Source organism: Tupaia chinensis, unplaced genomic scaffold, assembly GCF_000334495.1.
Source record: "Tupaia chinensis unplaced genomic scaffold, TupChi_1.0 Scaffold000362_1, whole genome shotgun sequence".
NCBI classification, from domain to species: domain Eukaryota; kingdom Metazoa; phylum Chordata; class Mammalia; order Scandentia; family Tupaiidae; genus Tupaia; species Tupaia belangeri.
In genome coordinates this window covers 2,179,992-2,190,045 of record NW_006159859.1, presented here as the reverse complement: position 1 = coordinate 2,190,045, position 10,054 = coordinate 2,179,992, and positions in this window count along the sequence as shown.

The window sequence follows — 10,054 nt, the reverse complement described above, 5'->3', positions numbered from 1 at the left end:
GTTTTGCACTTCCAGTTTACACTGGGCCCTGAAAAATATGTAGCTGGTTCCATTCCAATCAGCTATAATAAGTACAAAAGATATTTTCCTATGAGCAATTAGAAAGACTGGCAGAAAGATCCCTGGGCACCTAAAGAGAGGTGAATGAGTAAGATTGTTGCCAAGGGTGGAATGGGAGTGAGAAGGGGTTCTATGGAGATGAGAAGGGGAGAAGGGATAGACAGACACTTGGAAACATTATGAAATACTTCTTTACATTCTGCTACTTGTCCTCTCCATAGTAGGAGAATGCCATCTAGTGGTCAAGGGCATGGACTCAGTCAAAGGTTTGCAATGCAGTCTCCTCTACATTTCAGGGTCTAGAGTGTTCCAGAAGGTTTGAATACCATATTCTGCAGTATGAAGTGGTAATTATTAAATGCTTCTTAGGTTCTAAATTCCATACTAAACAATCAACAGTAGTTTATTCTTTTTCAGTCATCCTAAACCAATTCCCTCAAGTTGCTTTCATTTATGGAGCAAAAAACAAGTTTAAGAATGTACTATATGCCAGATATCAAGTATTAAATAATAAAAATCACTGGTAGAGATATTTATATCAATAAACATTTCTGCAAAAGAAGCTACATTCTCAGGTTTGTCTTGGTCTGAATAAGAATACCTAGAATAGCATCATCACAAAACTGGATAGCCATGTAGGAGTAGGTTATACTTTAACTCAGTGTGTGCTAATGTGCAGGGTGGCGTATATTCATGACTTTTGGGTCTAATGGCCAACATTCATGCTGCTTATTAGAAAATATGTTATTGGAGAATTGGCTGGAAAAGACGAGTAAGCAAGGGAGCAGCAGAAGATAAGTTAGGAGGCGTGGAGCAAATTAATAGTCATAAATAATAGTTTTCCAGAGGGCCTCTTCAATCATCCATATCTATTCCTATTGAGGATTCCATTATAATGAAGGGTTGCCAGAGATCTTCCCTGCCATTAGTTTGGATTCCCAGGAATATAAAAAACTTAAATACCTGCCCAGTAGTTAGTGGTTAGGGTTCCTGTGAAGCCAGAGTAGCAGTAGACATCTAAGTGAAGGTAAGGAAGTTCTCCCTAGACCTCTGCCCAGTTTAAAGACCCTATCCCTCAGGTTACAGGGGGTGTAAATGGTTCTTTTCAAACAATTCTAGAACACACTACACTCAGTGAGGAAAGTATCTCGAGTCAGTACCCTTCTAAACCTGAAAAAAAAAAATGTTCTTTGGGTTAAGAAGTATATCAATGTCATTTCTTGGTTTCACTTTAGATAATTTTTTTAATTATCTGTTTTATAAAGACTATCAAAGAACATAAAAGCGACACAAAAATTCCACTCTGTAATATATCCTTAGACAGAAAAACCTCAGGACCAGCAGATAGCAAAATGGTTATATTGCTAGATTCCCATGTAGTCAACTGTGGTTCAAGTCCCAGACCCAGTGACTTAAAACTCACACTACGCGTGTGTGTGTGTGTCCAAAATCCTGAGAGGAGAATGGAGTAGAAATTACCACCAGGGGTGATTTTTGTCTGTCTCTCTGTTTCTCCAGGGAGCACATGTGTCCTATGGCAAAAATCTCTTTAAAAAAATAAATAAGAGAAAAACCTCAGTAAGGATGGATCTTATTTCACACTCCAATCCAGATGGTGTGTTCTGTGTTTTCCCATAGAACGATATACTTGCCTCTCTGATACAGTTATTCCATATTCAATCTGCTGGCCTCTTCTCTCCTTTAGTCTGAGCTCCATGAGGGCAAGGATAGAGTCTTCCATCTATACTTCTACTACATCCCTCTAACATACAGTAAACACGAACAACTGTAGGTAAGTGAATAAACAAGGGCATGCTGGACAGCCTCAACTTCTAAAGCCAGCCATCCCATCCTATATTCTGAGAATTTCTTACATATAGAAGTTCTACTGATGTAACTGCTCTTAGCTGTTCTTTATCCATGGGAAACCTTTTTCTGAACCAGATCATCCTTATCTGATTAGGCCAAAAATGACCATTGGATCCAAGGTTGGTCAATTTCTAAAAATGAAAGTAGATTGTGGTATGAGAACTTTGTCCCAAACCAATAATTCTAACTAATTATAACCAGGTAGGGTTTCTGTTGAGAATTTGACTTCAATGCATAAAAGAGGTCATTAGCTAGTAATGACAGGCAAAAGTTGAAAGACACAGGAGGGAAAGGAATTGAAAGAGGTCATGAGGAAAAATGAGTCATGGTGATTTCTAGTAAACAAAATCTAGACAGAAGAAAAGAAAGGTAAGATAAAAGGTTATTTATTTATTTTTTATGTAGGGCACATGTGCTTGCCAGAGAGACAGAAAACAAGCCTTCACCACCCAAGGGGGATGGCCATGCCACAATCCCTTCTCCTCCATTTTCCTCCTGTGATCTTGGGCACATGTGCACTGAGGAGAGCCACATGCACCAAAATGGCTGAAATTACTTTCACGCGATGACCTCTGGACTTCCCTGTTCCAGGAGTAAACAATCTGCCCCTCAGCTTCCCAACCTAGCTAACATCCGCAAGCAGCTTCTCAATCAGGTCCCTGACAGCAATCCACCCCTAAGCTCCGCCCCCTGGGTAATGCTCCCTGACAAAATAATCAATTACTGGTCCAAAACATATCCTTCATTTACATATTGAGCAGCAAATTACCACCCTGCTGTGTATATAAGAATGTTCTGTGGCCCTCAATAAACGAGCGACTGTATACCATTCAGAGCTGTGACACTGTTGCTCCCGTGTTGTGAGGCTGCGCCGGTTCCAGACCTCCGCTCTCTCACTCAGGTAGCCTGTTCGATTGTCCCGTGGGCTGGGACAGTGCACAAGTGCCCAGTGAGAGTTTGAAGCCACCAGGTCCAAGACTCGAACCACGGTTGACCATGAGGAAGTCCAACGACGTTATTACCATGCCATTGCTGGCCCCTAAGATAATAGGTTCTCATTTTAGTTTTAGTTTTTTTAAAGAATTATTTTATTGAACTTTATTTACTTATTTATTTTAATTTGACTAGAGAGGGACAGAATGAGAGAGAGAATGTGAGAAAGCAAGCTGCCAGGTTGGGACTCGAACCGCAATCAGGGATGTGGGAGTCAGTGCTCTTAACCACCTGCTAGCCCCAGATATTAGGTTCTTAAACATGGAAATAATAAATTATTGCTTCTGATATGTAAGTATATAATTTGTTCACTACAGCTTCCATGGAAACTGAACGGCCAAGAATATATATTCCTTTAACCAAATATGAATCAATCACCTACCATGTGCCAAATTTGACATGACTTTTAGTAGTAAACAAAAAAATTCCATTCTGTTCCCATGGAACTTTGAATCTGGCATAGAAATTTAGAATATAGACGTGGAAGACTGAAACTGAATATGTGAAAACAACCATGTTATATGCATTTTAAAGTAGTATCCACTCTCATAAAACATAGAATACTATGTCAGTGAGTTACATGGTAGTTAAAGTGACTGGATCCCACATGACGACTTGTGCAGTTTGAGTCTCAGACCTGGTAGCTTGAAAAACAAGCCAGGCATGTGTGTGTGTGCATGCCTAAAATCCTGGAAGGAGGTAGAGCTAGAGGAGAAGGAATTGTGACATGACCACTCCCCATGGGAGTCCTTTTTCACTTTCCCTCTCATCTCTTCCTCTCTCTGGCAAGCACATGCACCCTGTGGCAAATTAAAAAAAAAAAAACAACAACAAACAAATATAGAGTATCCTGAATTCACATTTTCCACTGGAAATTTTTCCAAGGATGCCCAAATATATGGCCTTTGTTAAATTATTATTTTTTTAGGGAGATTTTTGCTATAGGCACATGCACTTGCTGGAGAAACAGAGACAGAAAGCATAAAATCACCCCTTGGGGTGATGGCCAAGCTGCAATCTCTTCTTGTCCATTCTCCCCCTCGGGATTTTGGGCACATGCATATGCACTCAGCGTGAGTTTTAAGCCACCAAGTCTGTAACTAGAACCGTGGTCAACTACATAGGAGTCCAGCAACATTACCATTACACCATCTGCTGGCACCTGGCCTTTGTTAAATTCTAAGCTTAACTAAATTGGAGATACCTGTCATTCTTATTTCCATCTATAACTATACATGAAAAAGACATCTAGTCCCCAGGGCCTCCAAAATTATCAAGATACAAATTGGCTCCAACACACAAAGAGAAATTATAAAATATAAATAAATGGTTTATTCATAAAATATAGAATTATTTCAGATATAGTCAAATGCAACTCTTGTTACCACTACAAGTTAATACATGGTGATTACAAAGTGCTAGACACTTTCCAAAGTGCTCTACAATAATCAACTTAAGTTAATCCTCAGGGACCAGCAGTTAGTGTAATGGCTATGTTGCTGGACTCCCACGTAGTCGACCGCAGTTCAAGTCCCGGACCCGGTGGCTTAAACTCACGCCAGGTGTGTGTGCGTGCATGCCCAAGATCCCGAGAGGAGAATGGAGGAGAAGGGATTGCGGCGTGGCCATCCCCCCTGGGGGGTGACTTCTCGCTTTCTGTCTCTCTGTCTCTCTCTGTCTGTCTGGCGAACGCAGGCGCCCTATAACAAAAAAATCTCTCTCTCAAAAAAAAAGTTAATCCTCATAACAACCCTACGTAATAAGAACTAGTATTACTAGGTTTGTCTAGCATGAGGAAACTGAGGCAAAGAGGGGTTATATAATTTGTCAGAGGTCAAAAGCCAGTAAGTGACTAAACAACCCATACATTTGGTTCTAAAGTCTGTATATTCTAGGAACCAGATTCAATTTTATTAAATTTGGTCATGTAGGTAAATTTTCATTCAAAATAACATTTGAAAACACTTATTAAGAATTTATGATGGATCAACCCCAAGGCCTAGAAGTTAAAAGATCCTGTATGACCAACCACAGTTAGAATTCTGAATACGAAGTCTTGAAAAATATGCTGGGCACCTGTGCATGTGCTGTGGTATGGCCACACCCCATGGTGAAGAGAGCTCTCTCTCTCTCTCTCTCTCTCTCTCATTCACACACACACACACAAAAGTGCATACACCCCTTGGCAATTTAAAAAAGAAGAAGAAAAGGAAAGAAAGATATAAGGAAGGAAAAATGAAGCCAGGAGAAGGGATATGGAGTGCCAGGGTAAGATCAGAGCAGCTTTGTTTTGTTTTTAGAGAGACCTTTACTATAGGGCTTGTGCACTCACTGGAGAGACAGAGACAGAAACAGAAAGTGAGAAATCAACCCCCAAGGAGGATGGCCATGCCTCAATCCTTTCTCCTCCATTCTCTCCTTGGGATATTAGGCACACACAAACATGCGCCAGGTGTGAGTTTGAAACCACCAGGTCTGGGACTCGAACCATGGTTGACTATGTGGGAGTCCAGCGACATAACCATTACACCATCACTGGTCCCTAGGGATGGTCAGGGAATAAAGATGGTATGCAGTAGGTAATGTATAAATAATAACTTGAAAGAAGTGATGGAACGAGCCACTCCAAGGATGGTTTGTATCATATAATATCCAGACTATAGAGAGTCTAACTAGTACAGTCCATGAGGACCCATAGATGCTAATTAAGGAAAAGCAGAGTAATGTAAGAGAATAAGCATTATAAAATGCACAACAACCTCTTTATTTCTTTTGAGCTAGAATTTGTAAAGGAATATTTTGTGAGAAAGCAGTGTTGAAAATCTTTTAAACTCTATTCTCCTATTTTTAGCTTCTTTAAACCAAATACACTATTTCAGTCTGCATGGATAAGAGAATTGATGTAGCAATTCTTGAACTGAAGCATGAGCACCTCCATTTTGAATCAAGCTTCACCATTTTTACAACTCTCCCCTCCCTGGGCAAGCGGAGTCTGTTAAAATTCCATTGTTTTTCCTTGGGTTGTTAAATCCATTAAGATTTCATTGTGGTTGTATAAAGACTAGAAAGTCCCCAACCCTAAAGATGCCCAGGGTAACAGTGCTTAATTTTGCTTCTGTACAAACACTTGCACAAGGTCACTCCTTCCTCTCATCACCACCTCCTCAATGGTTACTGTTCCCGCCATGTCAACCCAAATGTGGTTTTTGCCTTTATAAGCACCCTTCTCCCTACACTCGGGTCTGTGGGTCTTTGAGAGACAACAGTCCTCCCACAGTTGCTGGCAATAAAGACTCCTATAATTTGAATATGACTCGACATCCTCTTCTTACTTCCCGATCAGAATGTAACAGTACCATGTATTCCTGGGAATGTGCATCATTCCCTCCCTCAATTTCTTACAAAGGGCCCTTAATCTCCAGAGAGTCACTCTATGAAAAGAAGGTTATTTATGAAGTATCATATGCATAGGGATGATGAAGAAACAGAAAAGGTTAGGACTACTGAGGTACTATTTCTCCATTCTACAACTCTGTTTGCTATTAAACCATGAGTCTGTACCCATTTCCATGTTAAATTAGATTAGAGTGTCTTTTTGGTACAGGTTTTACCTCCTCTGCCCTATACGACTGAAACTCAAGTAATCCTCCAATTCTGAGGTCACTATGCAATACTACAATGACTTAAATGAACAGAATGGCATCTTTACGTGCCCTACTCTCCAACCTAGGGAATGGGGAAAACGTGACTTTTTCTCTTGAACTGAGAACACTAAATCTGTGGCTTATTTTTTATGCAAGAAAAAAACTTTTCAAAAATCATTTTTGTCAACTCCTCATAGAAGACTAATAGTTAATTATATGTCAACTGTACTGTGTGCACCTAGATCAGGTACACTAGCTCACAATGCAATAGAATTTGAGGTCTTTCTGTCCAATACTTTCTGTTGTGTTTTGCTTTGTTTTTTGCCACAGGGCATGTGTACTTGCTGATGAGAAATAGGGAGAGAGAAAGTGAGAAATCACCCACCGGGGAGATGGCCATACCACAATCCCCTCTCTGCTTAGGATTTTGAGCACACATGCATATGCACCCAGTGTGTTTTTCAAGCTGTCAGGTCCAGGATTAAAACCAGGCGGTCTATCATATAAGATCTAGCCACCTTAACTGCCACACCACCTGACTGGTCCTTCAATATTTCCTTCAGGAAGTAAAAGAGTGGCATCTCCCCAAGTGGCCACAAGGAGCACAAGGAGAAGTACAGATGCTGAATAAGCATCTGGACCTTTTCATTCTGATCCTAGAACAAAGTGTGGGACTACATGGTGTTAGCACAACCTTCCCCTTTCACATCTATAACCATCTTTTGTGCTATAAATTGGAACGTGAGGGCTGGAGGATCCAGTATCTTCCTAGCTTTCCCACTTTCTCTAATTTCCTCAGCATCCTGTAGACGTTGCCCTTTAAGACTTAAAAATGTCCCATTTGAGACAGAGAAATAAGACAAAATTATGTGTGCAGCCCTTAAAAATTGCTACCCTGACTGCCTCCAAAAATTCCAATTTAACGAACTGTAGGGACTCTTAGAACTTCAAGGTGACTTAAGATAAGCACTTCCATGCTTTCAGATAAACACTAAAATAACACAATTCTCTATTGCTGGAGAGAATACTTCATAAAATTAGCCAAATTCCTAGAATGGTCATGAGCCCTCTTTGTGGTGAGCACTGCATACAGAAGCCATCTCGAGCTATCCGCCATCTTGGAAACCATTAGACTTCACTTCCTCACTGAGCAAACCATTTCTCAGAAATCATGTGATCAACCATTCTCCCCGGAAGTGGTTGGGTTTCTAGGCAACGGGAGAGATCCACCCACAGCAATGATTGGTTCATGCTGTTCTATCTCATTTGCATTTTGGGCAACCAATTGGTTCCCACCAGCTGTATATAACTCGCCATTTCTCTTCAATAAACGGAAGTAGACAGAAGACAACGACTTGATCAGCACCTGGTAGTGTGTGTGCGCGTGTGTTTGTCCCATCTCTCACTCCCTCCCCCAAGGAACCTGTTCTACCCTCCCGTGGGCCGAGACACTTCTTGATAGCTGCCTAAAGAAATCTGCATTATCACCTTCAGCTAAAGCCAAATTCATCACCTCTCCCCTGAGACCTTACTGCCTTTGAACTTCAGAAGATCTGAAATGTCTTCTTAAAAATACTGGGCTGGCTGTAAAGAATGGGCTGACCATGTGGGAAAATAGAAATGTAGAGCCTTTACTGAGAATGCTCTGGGGCAAGGTTCACTGGTCTGACAGAGAGAGAGAGAGAGAAAGAGAGAGAGAGAGGGCTAGAGAAGTCACGCCCTAGGGAGGGGTTTAGCAATTTTTATAAGGATATAGGGAGGGGGAGTGTCTTAGAGGTAGAAACAGTCCATGTATGCTAACGGTTTGGGGGGGGGGCAGACTACTGTGCACGGTAGGGTCCGGTGCCGTGTGCAAAGTAGAGCGCATGTGCAGAGTAGAGCGCCGTGCGCTACATCCAGGTTAGATTCGAGTGCAGTGCGGATCTGATGACAGACTAGATCCGGGTTGCATCAGCCGACTGTGGTGTGCGTCCAACCTCTACATCCAAGCTGTCCAGGCTTCCAGAATAACACGTTCTGTGGTCTGATTGCTGACACTGTCCTATACTAGCTTCTGTACCTCAGGCCCAACCCAAGTAATTGTAGTCTATTTTGAACGTGTTGGATCATGGTTGCAGTGTAATAATCCAATCTGTAGTCCTTGGTGCATATTTTCCACTTGAGTGTGAGAGGCGAGGAAGTTCCAGGGGGCTGTGAAAATGCACAGCTCTTAACACGTACCTGGGTTTCAGCACGGTAATGTTGAATTGCTTTTCATTTTTACAAACCTTAGACAACCACTCCTTTTGTGTCTCATTTTCTAACTCTGTACAATGGAGGGCCCTAGCATGAAAGTGATTTTTGGTTTATTTAGCAAGTTTATCTTTAAAAAAGCCACAGCTACACAGTCATATCCCTCATTCACTGTGCACTAGGAGAACCACTTACATGTCTAGCTGCCTGTATTTCCTGAACAATTCAGGATTCGTAACACGACAAGGAGAGAGAACATCCACAAGGAGACTATGAGGTAAAACCCAGGCAATACACGTCATTTTCTTTCTGTTAACATTCTAATCTTGCCAGGGCGCCACTACCAAATTCTTCTATTATTCTTAAAATCACTGTTATGACGTGTTTGCAGAAATCCGTTCGGCCCTCTTTGAAACTCAAGCTCGTGAGTATGATATGCTCACCACTGAAGCTGTTTCAAAGCATAAGAGGAAAAGCAAGCGACAGTAGAACGTCCACCAGAGGGGCAGGTCCACACACACTGGCGAAGGACCAAGAGGAACACGGGGGTAGGACACGTAAGGGGGTGGGGTCCATCACCTCATTGTCTTAGGACTAGTGAGCACGTCTTGCAGCGAAACCGGAAAAACCAGCGGTGTGCGGATCGGCCTGCGCTGACCCTGGACTGCACTTCCGGGCGGAGGCCGCGCTGCCTGCCGGAGGTCACGGACGCAGCGACAGGCCGGCCAAGGCGCCTGCGCATTGAGACGGGTCCAGAAAACATTTCCGGGGGCGAAGACTGCGTTGGCGGCCGAACCCGAAGGAGCTTCCTACCGCGCATGCGCGGGCACTGAGGCTTTTGAAGGTGCTAAGTTTGCTGCGCGGCGGCTGCCGAGCGACATGGAGGTGCGCGGAGCAGCGGGAGATGGTGGGGACGGTCCCCGGAGGCGGCAAGGCCAGAGGAACCAGCAGAACCACGATGTGCAGCCTCGGGTCGTTGCAAACGGCCTTCCGAAACATAGCTACTGGATGGACGTCTGGCTCTTCATCCTTTTTCACGTGCTGCTCTTTTTATTCGTTTATCTTTTGCCCTGGTGAGAATCCTGAATGGAGTTGAAGTGATGAATTTGCTGATATCTAAATAAGTTGACTTCTAGAGTGAATTCTGAAAGTGACCACAAACTTCTGGAATAAAGAAGACAAGATTGTGCAGCAACAGAATTTCAAACCTGTTAAGGGACTTTCATTTTACATATTACTTATTTGGAGAACTCTTA